This window comes from Ovis aries, chromosome 2, assembly GCF_016772045.2.
Source record: "Ovis aries strain OAR_USU_Benz2616 breed Rambouillet chromosome 2, ARS-UI_Ramb_v3.0, whole genome shotgun sequence".
Lineage (NCBI taxonomy): Eukaryota > Metazoa > Chordata > Mammalia > Artiodactyla > Bovidae > Ovis > Ovis aries.
In genome coordinates this window covers 141951504-141972483 of record NC_056055.1, presented here as the reverse complement: position 1 = coordinate 141972483, position 20980 = coordinate 141951504, and the positions used below count along the sequence as shown (strand labels likewise).

General features: G+C 38.5%; 1 protein-coding gene across 2 annotated transcripts in view; it reads left to right on the top strand.

Moving 5' to 3' along the window:
* B3GALT1 (beta-1,3-galactosyltransferase 1) overlaps positions 1-20980 on the top strand; it is a 621523-nt gene that overhangs the window by 199189 nt on the left and 401354 nt on the right. For both annotated transcript variants that reach the window (XM_042243778.2, XM_060409812.1), the window contains exon 2: positions 13964-14067. The gene's annotated coding sequence lies outside the window, so the exon portion shown is untranslated. The remainder of the gene's footprint in view (positions 1-13963; positions 14068-20980) is intronic.

Here is a 20980-nt window from a genome sequence, read left to right as displayed (position 1 = left end):
CTTGTGTTTCACTTCTGTTTACTTCACAGTTATAATCTAACAAAATTGTGTTGATACAAGCATCACTTCATCCCTGAGAAACTGGTTGTATTGTCTCTTGACTGTGTTGCCAATGTCTTATCTCCAGAGGTGTATATAAAGTGAGGTTAACCAAAGCTAAGCTTCAAGGCCTGTCACTTCTGTGAGTCCACCACATACAAATCTAATTTTGGACTTGTAGTCTTATCTTCTTTTCTTTTTAATAGGGATCCTAAACTTGTATAAGATTCAGGCCACATAAAACCTGGGTCTACTCTTACAGTTATCTCAGATACAAATAATATGACACAGGTTGAAATGGCAGTCAACAGTACTGTAGTCGGCTCTTGAAGCTACATTGTAAGTTCTTAGGATCAGTATCTGGTAGACTCCTCAAATTTGATGTGGTTTTGACCTAGATGTTAGAATGTAAATTATGCATCATGTGGTTTGCTCTCCAAAGGCAGTACATAAATGTGATTCTAGAGTGATTCTAAAAATTTTGAATTGCCAATTCAGATATAATTACTGGATGATTGAAGATTTTATCTCCCCATAGTAACAAATAAATATACATGCTATGCATTGTAAATATCACATCAGATTTTATATGTCTTCTTACTAAACAGCTGTATTAGTTTGGTAAGACTGCCATAAGAAAGTATCATAGTTTGAGTGGCTCAGACCACAGGAGTTTATTGTCTCACAATATATGAGAGTCTAGAAGTGTGAGGTCAAGGTGCTGGCAGGACCGGGTTCTTCTGCAGGCTGTGAGGAGGAGTCGGTTTGATGCCTGTCTCCTAACTTCCAGGCTTTTGCCGGCATTCTCTGTTGTTCCTGGGCTTCGGCTGCAACAGCCTGATCTCTGCCTTCCTCTTCACCTGGTGTTCTCCTTGTGTGTGTGCCTGTGTCCAAATTTCCCCATTTTGCAAAGTCAGCAGTCATGTTGGATTAGGGACCCATCCTACTGCAGTATGACCTCATCTTAATTTCTTACATGGACAGTAGCCGTATTCCCAATAAGGTCACATTCTGAGGTCCTGGGAAGTAAGACTTTAACATATGAATCCTGGGGGACCGGTAACAACACGTGGTAGCAAATTACGATCAGAAAGAACAGTATGACCTTCATGCAGTTGGCACTACTGTGGACAGTGCTTAGAATTCTAGTTAGCAGATCTGAGTATTTATCTGCAGTAAGCACAGCCAGCCAGGAAAGCTAAATGTATTGAGCATTTTTCTAATGTCAGTGGACATAGTTATAAGTATTTATTATTGCTATGATCAGGAGTTTAGAAAATATCATATCTTGCCTCCTAGGTTGTGGCCTCTAGTTGCATTCGGTTCTGGGGCCTGCAGCTTTAAAGCAACTGATATTGGAAGACACAAAAAATGATGCTTCTTGTTAAACCTTGACAGCTTTTGGGGTTTTCCTTTAAGGGGGAATACTGTTGACACTTTTGAAATTCTTTTGACCATTTAGGGTCTTAGTATTTTAATAAAACATTCTATTGTAAAGGGTACTTCTTCATATAACAATATAGGTACTGCATTCAAAATAAAAATTTGAAATTTTATCCTCTATACCTCTCACTGAACTAGTGGCTTCCTTAACTTTTTGAGCAAAGTTGAGTGATTGATGTTATCACCTGTGATTCACATTTAACTTTAATTGAAAAATGGAATCATTAAAAAGAAATTAAGAGGAGGCAAAGAAGGAAAAAGAGGGAGAGAAAGGCGGGTGACCAAATGTGAAGAAAACAAGAAAAAAGACCTTCATCTAACTCTTCAGAAAGTCTTTCTTAAGTAAGTATTGTAGTTTTGTAAATAATTCTGTCTAGAGAAGATAAAAGGAGCAGATTGGCCAATTACCTTCAAACTGTTTGATCACATCCATGTTTTTGTTAATTATTCAAATTTTAAGAGTCATCAAAGAATCCTAATGCATAACTCAATAGGAGGAGCGAAAGCTAAGACATCGGCAAATTCTTTTTATGTTTGAGATTTTGCCCATTTATGAGCACATGTGCTTTTGAGTGTTGGTCTGATTTAAACCCTGTTTGTGGAAAGGAGGGTGATAATTTAGCCTTTGGAGAAAGAGGAAGAAGGACATAAAGATACTTACAAAGTCAGCAAGTAGAGTGGAGGTGTAGGATGAAATCACATCCTTGACATTATGTGACCCACTCTGTCTTTCCCCATTGCACCCTCATCCTTGGCCCAGCCACACATCTTTTGCTCCAGCCCAAGTGGTAATCAACCGTATACAGTGATCGATCCAGAATCTTCAAATAAAAACTAGCTGCCTGAACTGTTTAAGGATCATAAGACTAAATGAAAGGAGATGATTAGACAAAAGAAGCAGGTTGATACAGTGAGATGCTATACTAATGTGGAAGCGAGTTCCAAAGAAACATTTTTACAAAGCCTGTAATATATTACTTTAGTTGCATCCTGATTGTAAGTTATCGGAGCTTTTTATGGACACTGTAATGGCACTAGAAGTGAATGTCTAACAAAATAATAGAGTGCATTACCAATTCTTCTATGATGACCACTGCTGAGAAACTATTAGACCCATTTGTCAATATACCTTGGTGTCTAATAGTAGTTTTCAAGAATGAGTGATTGTGAAACTATTCAACATTTTAAAGTTATTATTTCTCCTTATACACATTCCATTGAATCATCAGTTTCGAGTACATCTATTTGTCCACCCATGCCTTTTCAGTAAGCTGATTGAAAAGTAAACAACAAAAACAAACTTTGAAAGGATAGAAAATACTAACAACTGTGAATGGCATTTCGAAGGTCTATTTACTGTTTCAGACGGAATTGATGTTTGGTTACGTTTTGAGTATTGTACAAGTTGGCCCAGAACATTACAATAGAATATATACAAAATAGAACTTTAAAATAGCAAAAATCTGCTTTGCAGTAAAAAAAAGATTAGAGGTCTGGGATAGTAGTTTTCATGCCATTATAAAGAATTTCTTGACAATGGGCAGATGTAACAAGCTCTGTGGAAGCACAGCCTTAGATATTATTTATAGTACTGTAGGCGACTTTGGAGATATTGTCCTAGAATCAGATTGTCTCAGAGTCAAAACTGTCTCGTCTATGATTGTGTCTCTGTCATCTGTGTTCTTGGTTGTGTTTGATGCCTGCCCTATAGACAGTGGTGCTTCGCAGGTGCCTCAGTGGTAAATAATCTGCCTGCCAAGCAGGAGATACCAGTTCAGTTCTCGGGTCGGGAAGATCCCCTGAAGAAGGAAATGGCAACCCACCTGAGTATTCTTTCCCAGGAAATCCCAAGGACAGAGGAGCCTGGTGGGCTTCAGTTCCTAGGGTCACAAAAGAACCGGACATGACTTAGCAACTAAACAATTGTAGGCACTGACAACATAGAAGTTGTTCTATTGAAACACTAAGTTCTACCCCTGCAGCCCTATGGCCGGGTTTGGCTTTTACTGATTTCCTGGTCCTCTGAGATTTAGCAGCAACCTCCATGTGATCCCTAACTGGAGCTGCCCATTTTGCAAATTTTGTTCTGTTGTGGAATCACCTTGTGCCAAACCCTTTAGGCTCCCTGATTCTTAGCTATTAGTATTTCTTAGTTCTGTAGTTATGATCTTGAGAATTTCTGCTATTTATTCCTCATGTTGTGAGAGGTGAATAAAACTTGGATAGGACAGGTGTCCATCTCAGACACGTTACCTAGATCTGCCTGGCTGACTTTTCTATCTACTGAAGCTGACTAGTTTGATGAAGGGTAACCAGCAAGTTTATTTTCTTCTCAAGGTCCAGAGTAGATGTGGTGTAAGTCACGAGTACTATATTTACTAAATATTTGGGGAATTTTCTGTCATCCCACTCAGGAGTTTCAACCCCAAAGCAGTTTCAGGGAACAGAGCCACCCATACTGTCTGTGCTCTCTTTGTTCTCCTTTTCCTATTTCTTTCTCCTTTTCTAGTCTATAAATGATCTGTATTTTTATCACCTCTCTGTTTTGTAGGGGAAACTGCTCTTCTGGCATCTCTTAGTTTTTTGGTTTTTTTTTTTGCACCCCTCTATGACGTAAACCCTTGCTCCAAGTCCCACATGATTTGCTTCTTGATACTTAAATACAAGCTTTTGGAATTTTTTTCCTCTCTGGCTGCTGGTACTTGTAATTCAAAGCCATGGTTTTAAAGACTACTGTCTTCACTGTTGACTTACAAAGGTCAAATTAATTGCTCAAAGGTCAAAATAGTGATTCTTTGTTCTCTCTGAATCACCATACCCTGAGGCATGGAGAAAGTCCTCTTTGCTACTTAAATATGGTGGAATAATGTAACTAAAATAAATTGAAAAAAATCAGCACTTAGTTTAATAGCAAAATACTCCACTATGAAGGAAATCCACATTGAAATACAGTGTTAGGTGTACTGTATACTTATTGATATTTACTTATCTCTACAAGCTAAAACAAATGCAGAATAATAAATGTGCCAGTTACATGTCTTTGTGTTTATTCTAAATGGGAAAGACTAGAGATCTCTTCAAGAAAATTAGAGATACCAAGGGAACATTTCATGAAAAGATGGGCTCAATAAAGGACAGAAATGTTATGGACCTAACAGAAGCAGAAGATATTAAGAAGAGGTGGCAAGAATATACAGAAGGACTGTACAAAAAAGATCTTCATGACCCAGATAATCGTGATGCTGTGATTACTCACCTAGAGCCAGACATCCTGGAATGTGAGGTCAAGTGGGCCTTAGAAAGCATCACTACAAATAAAGCTAGTGGAGGTGATGGAATTCCAGCTAAGCTATTTGAAATCCTGAAAGATGATGCTGTGAAAGTGCTGCACTCAATATGCCTGGAATGTGGAAAACTCAGCAGTGGCCACAGGACTGGTAAGGTCAGTTTTCATTCCAATCCCAAAGAAAGGCAATGCCAAAGAATGCTCAAACTACCGCACAATTGCATTCATCTCACACACTAGTAAAGTAATGCTCAAAATTCTCAAAGCCAGGCTTCAGCTGTATGTGAACCGTGAACTTCCTGATGTTCAAGCTGCTTTTAGAAAAGGAACCAGAGGAACCAGAGATCAAATTGCCAACATCCTCTGGATCATGGAAAAAGCAAGAGAGTTCCAGAAAAACATCTATTTCTACTTTATTGACTATGCCAAAGCCGTTGACTGTGTGGATCACAATAAACTGTGGAAAATTCTTCAGGAGATGGGAATACCAGACCACCTGACCTGCCTCTTGAGAAACCTATATGCAGGTCAGGAAGCAACAGTTAGAACTGGACATGGAACAACACACTGGTTACAGATAGGAAAAGGAGTATGTCAAGGCTGTATATTGTCACCCTGCTTTTTTAACTTCTATGCAGAGTACATCATGAGAAACGCTGGGCTGGAAGAAGCATAAGCTGGGAGAAATATCAATCACCTCAGATATGCAGATGACACCACCCTTATGGCAAAAAGTGAAGAGGAAGTAAAGAGCCTCTTGATGAAAGTGAAAGGAGAGTGAAAAAGTTTGCTTAAAGCTCAACATTCAGAAAACAACGGGGAAACAGTGGAAACAGTGTCAGACTTTATTTTGGGGGGCTCCAAAATCACTGCAGATGGTGACTGCAGCCATGAAATTAAAAGACGCTTACTCTTTGGAAGGAAAGTTACGACCAACCTAGATAGCATATTAAAAAGCAGAGACATTACTTTGCCAACAAAGGTCCATCTAGTCAAGGCTATGGTTTTTCCAGAAGTAGTCATGAATGGACGTGAGAGTTGGATTGTGAAGAAAGCTGAGCACCAGAGAATTGATGTTTTTGAACTGTGGTGTTGGAGAAGACTGAGAGTCCCTCAGACTGCAAGGAGATCCAACCAGTCCATTCTAAAGGAGATCAGCCCTGGGATTTCTTTGGAAAGAATGATGCTAAAGCTGAAACTCCAGTACTTTGGCCACCTCATGTGAAGAGTTGACTCATTGGAAAAGACTCTGATGCTGGGGAGAGATTGGGGGCAGGAGGAGAAGGGGACGACTGAGGATGAGATGGCTGGATGGCATCACCGACTCAATGGACGTGAGTCTGAGTGAACTCTGGGAGTTGGTGATGGACAGGGAGGCCATTCATGGGGTCGCAAAGAGTCGGATATGACTGAGCGACTGAATTGAAGTAATGTTCTCCAGTTAAAATACAGTTAACCCTAAGATGTTTTTGCTATCATAGAGCAACACATGCTATAATTGAGTCTGTTTTTGAAAATCTAGCATGAACTTGCTGTTTCTGTTGAACCCTCTTACCTACAAACATCATTGGTTCATTTATTGAATGTCTACTGTATGCTGGGAACTAGGCATGCATTAGAGAAGGAAATGGCAACCCACTCCAGTGTTCTTGCCTGGAGAATCCCAGGGACAGCGGAGCCTGGTGGGCTGCCATCTATGGGGTCGCACAAAGTCAGATACAAATGAAGTGACTTAGCAGCAGCAGCAGGGATAAGTAAGTGAACAGTGGACATGCCCCTAATCTAGTAAATGCTGAGAATTTTCTTTAGTCACTGCTACTGCTAAGTCACTTCAGTCGTGTCCTACTCTGTGTGGCCCCATAGACGGCAGCCCACCAGGCTCCCCCGTCCCTGGGATTCTCCAAGCAAGAACACTGGAGTGGGTTGCCATTTCCTTCTCCAATGCATGAAAGTGAGAAGTGAAAGTGACGTCACTCAGTCGTGCTGGACTCTTAGCAACCCCATGGACTGCAGCCTTCCAGGCTCCTCCGCCCAAAGGATTTTCCAGCAAGAGTACTGGAGTGGAGTGCCATTGCCTTCTCCGTCCTTAGTCAATAAGTAAATATAAAAATCCTCAAGCTCCCACCCCATGTAGTGGAACTCCCATACCCTGCCTTTCCAAGTTTAAAGCCACACCTAGAAATCTGCACTTGTGCTGTCTGGTGGAAGAGTTAACTGTGTATTTGGCATTTCGTTCTCCACCTCTGAAGAGAACACTCCATTAGATCCCCAGAAGTAACTCAGGATATATGACTTTTAAGGGCTTCCCTGGTGGGGATGAGTTCTATAAATGGTTAATGAATAATATCATTAAATGTTTTGTTTTTTCAAAAAATTGAAACATACTTCCGATCATCACAGAGTCCTAGTCTGGGCTCCCTGTTTTTGTAGCAACTTCTCACCAGCTGTCCAGCTCACACCTGATTGTGTGTGTGTGTGTGTGTGTGTGTGTGTGTGTGTGTGTTTTGATGCTGCTCTCTCCATTTGTCTCACCCTCTCACACCATATAGTGTGTGTGTGTGTGTGTGTGTGTGTGTGTGTTTTGATGCTGCCCTCTCCATTTTTGACTCACCCTCTCCCTCCCCTGCTGTGTTCACCAATCCATTCCCTACATCTGCATCTCCTTCCCTGCAAATAGGTATGGCCTGGAGCGATGGGATGCGGGGAGGGGAGGGCAGCTAGGAAAGGAGGGGATGTATGTATAATTATGGCTGATTTGCATTGTTGTATGGCAGAAATGAACATAACATTGTAAAAAAAATTTTTTTTAATTAAATAGAAAAAAAAATACTTCCTATCTATAATTTCCCAAGATTTCTTCTGGTTTTTACAATGATTCCATAGTTTAAACAATGCATATTTGGTATATTTCCTTTTTTCTTGGGTTTAAAATAGATACAGCATAAATGTGCCACTCCTTAATCTTTTCTATTAAAATAATCTCAGAGTCTGATTCTAATATTACTAAGCTCAAATCAATAATACATCAAAATCCGAACAGGTTAACGATATTTTACACCTACACAGGGGAACTTTGAAAGTTTCATTAGGACTAGATTTAAAAAATAATGACATTTATTCTGAGCCTTCTTTATTCTTATACTATATGGTCTGATGGAAAGTCAGGATGAATTAAAGTTGATCATGAGATTGAAATAATCTCTTTCAGGATACCAGAGCTTTATACTAAATTTCTACAAATGCAAAATTTGAAATATACATTTTCCACAATGTTGTCAGCCAGTGTTTCTTAAACTTATATAACCTATAAAGTCTTTTTTTATGGAAAAACAAAAAGAAGCACAAAAATCTTCTATGTGAACCCTAGCATTAAATCATTTTTATTACAGTGTTACTTAAAAATATGCAAACAGAAAGCCAGGCATAAATACCTTATGCTTATACTTCTTACAAAACATAGTTACAAATGAATGCAAACAAATGTCTAAATCTGAGAAATTCAGTTTCACAATATTGTTTTTTAATGTAGAGGAGGTGTTTTGTGGACATGAAATGTCTGTTCACCATGTGAAGAAGACATGGGCTTGCTAATGTACAGATTCTTGTGTACCATACAGTGTAGTATAGTGACAGTTCTCCCTATTTAGTGACAGTTCTCCCTACTTTGTGGAAACTCACTGTGCAGGGTCATCGTTGTCCTTTTTCTCTCTGTGTTCCTATTAATACTTCTCGATGCCCAAATGATTGCATTTAAAGACACGAACACTAGGTTAATATGAGAGCACATGGTGATAAGATAGTGTGGTCCAGAAGACCCAGAAAGCATTTGGATTATTTCTTTTATCGTTATGGAAAATCAAAATACAAATATGATAAATATATTACTAAAAGGTAATGTTTAAAAGCAAACTCAAGATTTTTATACAAATATGAAAATAACTTGAACATTTTATTTGACTCCATCATTAATGAGGAAACTAATAAGATGTTATCAATAGATTCAACAGAGAGTTAAGAATACCACAGGTATGTAGTTGAGTCAGGAGTGTTGAAATCAATCTACAGATAGATGCAAAACTGGCATTTTTACATAGAGTTGCTATGAGGAGAGAAATTTTCCCTCCAATAGAAGGAACTTGCATATCCTTACATAAGTGGTGCTTTAACGTCTATGAGTTATCTATAATTTATGTCTTTGTAAAACAGTTCAAATTGCCATTTAAAGAATCAGATAACCAAAAAGGATATACTTGGTCAATGCCTCCTTTGCATTAAAGATACCCAGTCTTCTTTTGATTCATTTGAGTCTTTCACAGTTCGTCCATCCAGTATATCTAAGACAGATATACAGACCTCATAGAACCTATCCATGGACCTCTATCAAAAGCTTGAAGTTCTCCTCTGCTCAACTGTCTCTTGCGCACTCCCTCGAGCGGCAGATAGGTGACCCACTCGAGCATTAGTCTTAGAGGAATATACAGCTTCCCCTCAGATACGACACCCAGCAACCTATTTGAATGAGTTGGATGTCTTCCAGGGGAATGAGAACTGTGATAACTAATCCCAGATCTTTTACACATGAAAGATTTGCCCAAAAGAGTTATAATGATAAGTCAAATTCACAGTAGGAGTGTTTAACATTCCCTCCCTCCCTTTCTTCCTTCACAATTGTTGCATAACAGATACTTCACTGAGAATGTTATATATGTTATTTCATAAAATATCATAATCCTATTGGCATGTGCATTTTTGAGAAAATTCAGCCTGAATATTAAATATTAAATATTCAGCACAAATATTAAATAAAAGATTTACACATCATAGTCCTTCCCACCTCATCTGGGAAATTGAGTGTCCAACCTACTTTTTTTTTTCTCCCTAGTCCTGTGATTCCATTTGGCACATGTGTGTGTGTTAGTCACTTAGTCGTATCCAACTCTCTGCAACTCCATGGGCTGTAGTCTACCAGGCTTCTCTGTCCATGGAATTCTCCATGGACAAAACTAGCAAAAATAGTAGAGTGGGTTGCCATTCCCTTCTCCAGGGGATTTTCCCGACCCTGGAATCGAACCCCGGTCTCCTGCATTGCAGGCAGATTCTTTACCATCTGAGTCACCGGGGAAGCCTAAATGACCCTAACTTATCTTGTAATGTGTTTATGCCCCCTTACCTTCCTTGGCTAAGCTACGAGCCTCTTTAGCAAAAGAGCCATGTTTTATTCATGTGTCCTTGGTTCCTTGCACAGTGATAGGCACATACGGGGAGCTGATTACATACTTTGGAGCTTATCTGAAGTACACATACACAGTAAAGCTAATGCCTAAAATTGAACCTCTGGAAAAATTCTGTCCTGTCACTAGTTCCAAAGATTTTATTTCCTCTCTCAAGGTGTTTCACTACTGCTAGATAGATTTTAGGGTTTAATAGATTTGTTAAATGTGGGGCTGTTAAAAGTTGCTCTGGGGACACAGGAAAACCTTGTCTTATCATTGGGTACAGGCTTGCAGACTAAATGTCATTATGTGACATCCTTGGGAGTGAAGGAAGCTGTGACAATGCAAAAACCGTTAGACATCATCTAGAATTTTGCACCACAAGTATGTATCCAATGAATGGAGAATAAGAAAGTCTTAAATGCCAGTATTTTGTTTCCTTCGAACCTCGCATGCTCACAGACCACATTTTGCCCTAAAGTGTTTCTTAGAGTGAGAGTGAATACCAAAGAACTGCTAAGGAAGTGGGAACACAGAGAGCTGATATTCCGCCTGGCAAAAACAAGGCATAGAAACCAAAGCTCGAGGGAGATCGGAGACTGAAAATTAGAAAAGTGGAGGGAAAAAACCGCACTAAAATGCTAGGAAAAGCTTCATTGTGTTATCAACCGTTTGATTGAAGAATAAAAATGAAATGTAGGATTTAAAAACAGTGTATGACTTGGGCAAAATATATGCAGTTCTTAAATATTAAATAGGTTAAACTTACAGAAACAGGAACTGTCATTCCTTTTCAGCAGTAGAGCATTTCTTTTCAGTTTATCACTGATGAGGATAAGGAAGTAATTAAGGTGTCTATCCACAGTTTCGATTGCAATCTGGCAATATTTTCTGAAGATACATGAAATGGCTATCACTATTGAGATAGTTATCCAGTGTCCCAGTTAGTGTAGGGTTTTAATGGTCACTTTTATCAGGGGATGTTCCTGACCCGGGGATCTAACCTGTGTCTCCTGTTGTCTCCTTGAATTGGCAGGCGCATTCTTTACCACTGAGCCACCTGGGAAGCTTTGCTTTCTCTTAAAGCAGTCTTTGAAAAAAAAAATCACGTTGATTTTCTTCTAGACAGTTTCATACAATAAGTAATATAGTCTCCTTAGAAGCTTAGAAATTCAGTAACTTATATGGTTCATGGGTTTTTTTTCTTTTTCACTTTTTAATTGTTATCTTTTCATCTTATAAATAGCTCTTCCCATTTTGGAAAGAATTTGGGACAAACAGGTTAGAAAACCTTTACTAAAAAGGAACGAGGTGATTTTTTTATACCAGTTAGGCTAAGTAAAATTTTTGTATGTTTCAAAAATTGGACTGCCCATAGAGGGACTTCATTTAAAATTGTTTGGGGAGGGAGCTGTGTCGACCTGATATCATTTTATATTGGAATGCTGATCCATTCTTGGTTGTACTTTGTTTGTATATCAAGTACCGCCCCAGCCACAAGCTTGGGTTTCGTGTGAATATGCATAACACTCCTTGTTAGGAGAGCTTGTAAATCCCTCACTGGCAATAGTCAGCAGAAGTAGATGCACCTGTCTTCCCAGCTGGGATTTGCTCATGGGAAAGAGAGTTATTTAACGCCATGTTATCCTCATGGACAGCTGTATATATAAGATGCCCTAGGGTGTACAAGACCTAAATTTTGTTTGTTAAAAAAAAAATGAATGTCAAAATGAAATTTGACATGAAAAGTGTTTTGATGTTTTGATTCAGTAGCTTTAAGAATATATAGAGTTGGATTAATAGAAAAAAGTGTTAGTTGGCTTGCTTTGGTCTGATTGCTCTAACAGCTTTTAATGACTCAACGAACACCAATATTCTCAGCTCAGATTAGCTTGGGGTTTAGCATAAAATACTTCATTCTGTTTTGATGCAAGGCCTTTGTTAAAACATGGGGCTTGCCCTCAATGCTACAGCCATAACTCCTTGTCTTCATGCATTTGAGTTTTCTGTTTTCCCATGACAGACTTAAACTCCATAATAGGAGCAGTGTCTGTTTTGCTGGCTATTCTTTTCTCTAACTCACTGCCATTGTGTTAGCTCTGGATATATTTGTGTTTAATAAATCTTTGTTGAGTGGATGCTTGAATGAAAGAAAGGATGAAATGTGTTTTGCTGACCAGGAAAAAGGTAGTGACTGCTTCTTAAAAACTCTCTGATTCAAAATCACTGCAAAATCTAGAGATCTCTTTGAGTCCCATTTTTAAATGGAGGTATAATTTACTTACAATAAAATGTAGATTTTATAGACATGGCTTCATAGTTGTTTTTCTTTTTTTCAGGTCTGTCTATTCATATAACCACTATCTCTACCAAATATATAGTTTTCCCATTATTCTAGAAAGTTCCCTCCTGCTACTTTCCAGTTAATCTCTCATAACCACTGTTCTGATTATTACTACAGCCTCTTTTCTGTCCTTTCTAGAACTACTGAAATGTAACCATGAAATATGTGCTTTTTTTTGTGTCTGTGCTAATAGAGTAATAGGAAGGATAATATTATTTTAAAAACTACTCTGTGGCTCTCCTTGGAGGTTTTACTGGCCCTATCTTCCCCAGTCTCTAACCATTTGCTCTTAAGAATTCCAAAAATATAGAGAATAAGATTCTTACATGTAGAGTTCAGAAGTACCACTCAACTTGTAACTTTGTACTATGAACCTCCATTTGAAAAGTGAAACCCATCAGTAATAATCTAAATAACTCCAGTGTTAATAATCTATTATCTAAATAATATATGTATGTAATATATACTCTTACAATGTACTAATAAATAACATGGAACTTATTATAATAAGTAACATAAATAATCCTAATTTTCAGAGCTAGGAACATAGCCCTTCTTCCAGACTCCTCTACGCTTTACACAACAGTAACCATTGGTTTCACTTATCTTCAAGACAGTTCTGTGAGCAACCAACATGTGTGTGACAGGTTGTAGAAGGAAAATAATATGAAAAAGAATATATATATATATATGTATAACTGATTCACTGTGCTGTACAGCAGAAATTAACACAATATTGTAAATCAGCCATATTTCAATAAATTTTTAAGTGAAAAAAAGGAAAAAAAAATTTCCAAAATTAGATATTTCCTCTAAAAGTTCTTGTTTAAAATATATTTTCAATAACATATAGCCTTTGGGGATGTAGAAGGTAGGTAGCATTGCAAAGGAGGTTTACAAAGAGCTAGTCACTTTGCAGGCAGTGGGAAGAGCCTGCCAAGTAAAGCCTGTAGAAAATGGATTCATCGAATCAGAGCAGTCCATGATTGACTGCCAAAGCCAGCTTATTTTCTTTGCTGGTTCCGAAAAAGAATGTCTGAAACTGTGTGGTGATGGAAGGCTATCTTACAGAACATGCTGGCAGAGCATACTTTTTCACTGGCTCAAGTCAGTATTATTATAAACTTGATGGGATACTTAAGGCTCTGGTAAGGATTTTTAGGTCAGAAAAAAAAATTAGACGTAGGAGATTAGGGAGCAAAATGTGTTAGTTTATTTCACAGCAGAGTAAAGCAATAAAACAGCCTTAGCAAAGCCACAGACAGGACTTGTAGAAGTCTAACAATTTTCAACTTCTCTTGTAGAAACATTTGCTGTTACTAAGGAGACCAAAAAGTATAAAATTGTGATCTAAGGAAAGTAAGTCTAGTAGTTGCTGAAAAAGAGTTAATACAGTATTACATTAGATAAAGAAGGCATCCTTTCAAAGATGGATGAGATTATTGATTTAAAGGGAGAAAATTCCCACGTTCAAATTATGTCTTCTGTAAAGGGTGCGGTTTTGTACAAGATAGTTTGATGCAAGGTATGTGGAAATTTCACGAAATGGCAAAAAGAATCTGAATAACCTGAAACAGAGTATGAGTGTTAGCCGAAGTGCACCTAGAAGATTATTTATGTATTTTTCTTTCCCCTTAGACCTGGTAGAGACGCTTCAAGAACTGCCTAGTCCCGGGGAGGAGGGATTGCCTGAGGACACCGTCGCTTTACCTTGAGGCGAGTGCAGAAGTTTGCATTATAAGGTAATAAAAGGTGATTCCTACTTTTGGTTTTTGTAACCTTTGAAAATTAATGAAACCGTGGTGTAAAATTAGGCTATGTTATCAGAAGCATTAAAGATGTTCCGAATTTATTTATAGCTTTGTTTTTGTTCATGCTTTATACCTTTCATGTGGAATATGTGCAGAAATAATTCTTTCACAGATATTATCTTTATGTTTGAAGTTGGATGATACGTAGACACAGTGGGAATTGCAAAGCGCGTCTGGCCACTTTGGATTAAAATACCGTTAGCAAAGATTCTCTCTTGAGGTGCTTCTTGGCCTTTTCCTTCTTGCCGGCATACAGAAAATGGTAATGTCCCTGTGGTACTCTGCAGAGGCCGCTCATTCCCAGAGACAACTGGTGCTGAGCCCCAGAGCATCTGAAGAGATGGAATCTCAGTACATCTGTAAACCACTGTGTAGAAGAGCTATAGAGAGCAACAGATGCTGCTTTTTTGAACACTCTGAAGTGTATCCCCAGCTTTGTATATGTCCCTGTGATCAGAATCTGGATTTAGAGAAGTTTTTCACAGAGGGAAAAAAAATGATCCTTTGCACTCTAAATTTTCCTATGAAGTTCATTTTCTCTAAAGATTGCCCAGTATTTTATATCACGACACTTGAACAAGTGTTTTCCTTCCATGTCCATCTGTACAATGATAAAGAAGTCCTCTCTTGGAGGACCCACATAGGCACGTCAGTTCTCACAGAACTCCTTGTTCTCCTAGGGCTCTGGGCAAGTTTACAGAAGACAAAATATACCTCCAGGGATAGAAAGAGCCCCTGCAGCCTGAGGTAGCTGTAGAGTTTAGGGCTCCCTTCCGTATTTGGTCTGGTCTGGGTAAAATTAAGTTATCTCATTCAGAAGAAACTGAGTAAGCATTCGACAGATTTGGGGCCTGACTCAAACCCAGACCAAATATTGCAGAATTAGAGGATACAGGCTGATGGGACTCAGCTAGTCTGGTGCTTCTTTTATGCCTTATTTTCCAGTATTGTCACATGTTCCACCACAGTTACCACCTCAAGGTTAAGAGGTAATAGCTGAGATGTCCAGTGGTATCTCCATGAAAGATGCACATAAATACCCTTTGGTCACGGTTCTGTCAATAGAAGCTGTGCTATATAACCAGGACCTTTGGTTTGGTTTGCTTTGGTTTTATAACCTCTGTATGTTAGCATTTGCTTTTTTTTTTTTTTTTTGAAGTGATTGACAGATTTTTGTTAGAGCAGTTTTAGTTTTACAGAAAAATTAATTGAAAACTGCAATGAGCTCCTCCTGCATATCCTCCCTGAAAAGCACACATTATTTGTCCCATTATTAACTTATTTTATTGGTATGGTACATTTTCTGTGATTGATATGAACCAATATTGATACATTTTTCTTTATTAACGTGTTGCATAAAGGTTCACTCTTTGTATTGTGCATTCTGTGGGTTTGAAAAATGCATAATGACACATTTTCATTGTTAGTGTATCACATAGAATATCTTCACTACTCTGAAAATTCCATGTGTTTCCTCTGTTGGCCCTTCTCTCCCCTCACTGAAATCCTGGCCACCTGTGATTGGTTTACTGCCTCCACAGCTTTGCCTTTTCAGGAATGCCATACAGCAGACAGCCTTTGCAGACTGGCTTCTTTCACTTAGCTCGTTTCTCTATATTGTTGAGTAATATTCATTGTACGAATGTACCACAGTTTGGTTTTCCATAACTTATTAAAGGACATCTTGGTTATTTCCCAGTTTGACAGTTATGAAAAGAAAGCTCCCATGAACGTTTAACTGCAGAGTTCTATGTAGACATAAGTTTTCATTTCATTTGGATATATGCCAAGGAGTGTGATTCCTAGATCATATGGTTCAAGTATGTTTAGTTTTTAAGAAATCTCTAAACTGCCTTCCAAAGTGGCTGTACCATTTTCCATTCAGTATGCATGAGGGTTCCTGTTGCTCCACATCCTTACCAGCATATGGTGGTGTCAGCGTTGTAAATTTTAGCCATTCAAGTGATTATGTAGTGTTTTCTCATTGTCTTAGGTTTTTTAAAATTTAATTAATTTATACTTGGTAATGACATTGATTAAGAATCTGAACTTCCCCCTGGCAATATCCACTGTGGTCATGCATTTTTATGAGATAAGCATGTGTGTACATCTAAGGGTTTGAAAAACCTTTATGTACATGTGTCTGTGTATACCTTCTATTCTCCATGATAGAAAGAGGTCATAGTGGGCAAAGACTTTCTAAAAATACACCATCAAAATGAAAATATACAGAGTATATCAAAGATACTTTTGTTTCAAAAAATGAAATATGAGTATTCTATGGATCCAATATGAAAATAGGCCATGCTTGATGTTATTTACAGCTAGTTTTTTGACATGAATAACAGTGTTTATACAGGCCACATCAAATTTGGCACTCTTAATTTTCCTATCCTGTTAAATTCAGCCATGCAGATATAGGCACAAGAAAGATTCTTTTTAGTCCTTTTAAGTTACAGTATTTTTTTTTTCTGTATGCTGAGTGCATCTTTAGACTTGATTGCACTACTTTGTAAATGTTTCTGATGAGATGGACTTCCATAGGAAGTTTCTCCTGTGTAAGTACTGCTCCTTTCATTTTTCTGTCTAAAATAGGGCACGGTGCCTGTGTGAAGGACAGAAATCGCATGACACTTGCTAAAGACAGTAGGGAAGACTTTATTCAGGAGGGACTATAGCAATGAAGTTTTGTCGCAAGAGAAAGAGAAATGGCTCACCTTCAAATACAACAAAGACAATGGGAGATTTATAGCCTAGGAGCAAAGTGGGGATCAGTGGATGGATGGAAAATTACCAAGACCAGAGGAATTCTTGCTAGACTGACACAACAGGATCCTTGCTGAAGGCAGGTCAGGGAGAGAAGATTTGGGTATGTTTGTGTGTTTGTGTGTGTATATGTGTTTGTGTGTTGTGTGTGTGTGGAAGCTGATCTAATATCAAAGATACCAGAGACAGAGATATGGATGTGTGTGTGTGTGTGTGTGTGTGTGTGTGTGTGTAAACTGATCTAATATCAAAGATACCAGAGGAAGAGTCCCTAAACTGACTCAGCAGAATTCTTGCTAGAATTGAACTAAGCAGGCCAAGGAGAGACCCCAAGGTCAGAGCTTAGTTGAGAAGAGGATTCAGAGGATCCTCACCCAGATTTGGTCAAGGAGAGAGTCTTTGTCATCTGACATATGACAGAATTTCAGTGACCCTATATTGTTATTATGTAGATAGCCCTATATCAAATATTGTAGGAATCTATTTAACAAAGTCTTGAAGACACTAAATGAGGATTATAATTTAAGGAAAAAAATAAGGAAATTACTTTAAATCATGTAAATAGTTTTCTGTAATGTTCAAGACTAACCTATTTAATGGAGTATAGATCTGGTTAAAAAAGTTAACTAATACGTATGAGCAGTTTTTATGTACAAAACAGAATCTCAACAGTGACAGAAATATGAAGATAAAAAAAAGGCGCACTCTACTACAGGAGGGTCCAGGTGGGAGGGAAAGAGAATTATTTTGTGTTAGTCATCAAAGAATTTATATATATATATACATATATACATATATATATGCAAATTTCATAAAGAAGTAGAATAAGAGGTCTGTTGGCACTGGGTATATCTTAAATCTAGATTGCAAAGTCACTGATATAGTGGTATATAGAAGACGTTTTTCAAACTTTAGTATGCATAAAATTAACGTGGTGTTCTTATTTAAATTTCTTTCTCTTAGATTCCAGACCTAAATGTCTGAGTAATTGGAAGCGTCCAGGATTCCTCACTTTTAACAAGTATTCCAGGTTACTCTATTATCGCTGTCATTCAGTTGCTTAGACATGTCCAACTTTTTGTGATCGCATGGACTGTGGCAGGCCAGGCTTCCTTGTCCTTCACCATCTCCCGGAGCTTGCTCAAACTCATGTCCATTGAGTCAGTGATGCCATCCAAGCATCTTGTCCTCTTTTGTCCTCTTCTCCTCTTGCCTTCAATCTTTCCCAGCATCATAGTCTTTTCTAAGGAGTCTGCTCTTCTCATCAGGTAACCAAAGTATTGGAGCTTCGGCATCAGTCCTTCAGTGAATATTCAGGATTGATTTTCTTTATGATTGACTGGTTTGATCTCCTTGTGGTCCAGGGGAATCTCAAGAGTCTTCTTCAATAAGGGACCTGTAAGCCCTGTTTTTAAAAACACTGATCTGTACTATAATATGTACAGTTTTCCTCCCTGTAGTGTGGCTGATGTTAGAAAGTACCCCCTGAAAACAGGATAATAGCGCAGGAAATTAGCGCAAAATATGGGAACCCCAAGAATGTACAGAGGAGACTGAGTGACTTTTAGTACTGTCATTTATGAAGGATTGTCTTAAAAGTCCAAAAATAAGGAAACAAACTGGACAAAAACTGTTCAAGTATTAGAACATTTTTAAAAAGATACAACAAAAGATGTATATTTTATTAATAAGTATTTCTAAATAGATAAATATAATTCAATTATATCAATGAATTATTTCACAGGTATCAATTAAACAATATTTAAAATTATAGGGGAATGATAAATAATGAAAACCAAAAGTGGGATATTAAGTTAATTAGTGCTTTTATCTCAGTGGAATATTATTTTTACTACTTTGAAGAATGATGACATTTACAAAGTATTTAACATAATGTTATGTTAAAACTTAGAATCTACAAATATGTGCTTGGAATGGCTGTTTCCACATAAAATATGTATGTATATGTGATGAAATTTTAGGTGTTTTGAATTCTAAAATTTTTTAAATGCTACATGGTGCTCACAAAATCAGTACTAGAATCTGAAACCTAGATGAAACAATACTATGTAGAAATCAGAGGCTTTGGTCATGAATTTTTAATAGTTAAAGAGTAAATAATTTTCAAGTCACAGGGTGCTTTGAGATTATGCTACTATCTGTTCCAAGGAAAACTTATATATATAGGAGTGATACCCATAGCTGGCTGATTATAACAGTTATTTGGGGAACTTTCTAAAAATATGAATTCCTTAGAATCTAGACAAGTGCTGCACTTTTTCAGATTGGAGTCTGGGTCTTGGAGTCTGATTTTTTAAAAAATATGCTATTGATGGCCTTACTGATTAGCAAAGTTTGGCAACTACTATTGTGGGGAAGATAATTTATGCCTTTAAGAATTTCTACAATGATCAATATATGGCACCCTCCCCCCAAAAAAACCCCAAAACTCAAGACAAATAATGTCAAATTCCAGATTGTTTAATGTGTATATATATCATAGTAAATAGAGTAGACGTTCAGAAGCAGGGAGGAGTAACATGAGGAGGATAATTTAGGAGAGCATTCTGGATCAAGAACCTCAGAAGCATTAGTGGCAGTGTGGCAGGAAGGGGGACCCCTTCCAGAACCCGAAATGGGCTGTTGTCTAACACTCGGAAATGAATTGTCCAAGGAGACACATGTGCTGACAAAGCAAGAGATTTTATTGGGAAAGGGCACCCGGGTGGAGAGCAGCAGGGTAAGGGAACCCAGGAGAACAGCTCTGCCACATGGCTCACAGTCTTGGGTTTTATGGTGATGGGGTTAGTCTCTGGGTTGTCTTTAGCCACTCATTCTGACTCAGTCTTCCTGGTGGTGCACACCTTGTTCAGCCAAGATGGATGTCAGAGAGAAGGATTCTGGGAGGTGGTTGGACATGTGATGTCCCCTTTTGACCCTTCCTGAACTCTTCTGGTTGGTGGTGGCTTATTAGTTCCGTGTTCCTTACCAGGACCTCCTGTCGTAAAACAGCCCATGCCGATGGTTGCTATGGTGCCTGGCCAGGGTGGGCGGTTTCAGTCAGTGTGCTCCCCCTAACAGTGGGGTAGCATAGTGCTGCAGAAACCACAGACTTCATCATCTTGACAGCCTGCAGGTCAAGACGAGAAGTGACGAGACCTTGAAGTGCTTAGAGATGGCTGTAAAAAGATGGCACCATTTGGGGACGGCAGCTTTCTCAGCAATCCGCAGTGTAAGCCCTTCACCCCTTCCCTAGAGGTTCAGATCCCTTTCCGAGCTTCTGTTCCCGTTTTGGATCCAGGCTCTGAGGCACAGAGAAGCACTCGTGGCAGAAGCACTTTGGGATGGGAGGGTCCTGTGGAGTCTAGAAACCAGTGTGTTTTGTTAGGCTTTTTATTTTGTATTGAGGTAAAGCTGATTAGCAGTCAGTGTTGTGACAGTTTCAGGTGATCCACAAAGGAACTCAGCCATGCATATACATGTATCCATTCTCCCCCAGACTCCCCTCTCATCCAGACTACCACATAATATTGAGCAGAGTTCCTGTGCTGTACAGCAGGTCCTTGTTGGTTATCCGTTTAAATATAGCAGTGTGTACCTGCCCATCCCGAACTATTCCTTCCCCTCATCCTCCCCCCTAGCAACCATGAAAGCTATTTCTTGAAGTCTGTAAATCTAAATTGGTGTCTCTTTAGATGAGGAGAAGAAATGCAAGGAAAGAAACTTCAGAATATTTGTGGAAGGACAACACATTTATTGAGTATGTTTAGTCAAAGATATTATGGCATTTAAAAGGCATCCATCACAGAGTAAATTGAAATTAAACCTTTACGAATAGGTATGGCTTGTTTCCCCAAAACAGGAAAGGCAGAGGAGAGAGGCATTTCAGTGATGGGGACAACGTGTACTGATGTCGACCACATGTGTGTCTTCTGAGGACTCAGTTCCTTCTTTAACGTAAATGTTACCGAGTCCAAGCTCACTCTGCTTGCCGCACGACAGGTCAATGAATCCAAGAGACGAGGGGCTGAGGCAAGGAAGAGATTTTAACCAAGAAGATGGCAGGCTTAGCCCATGA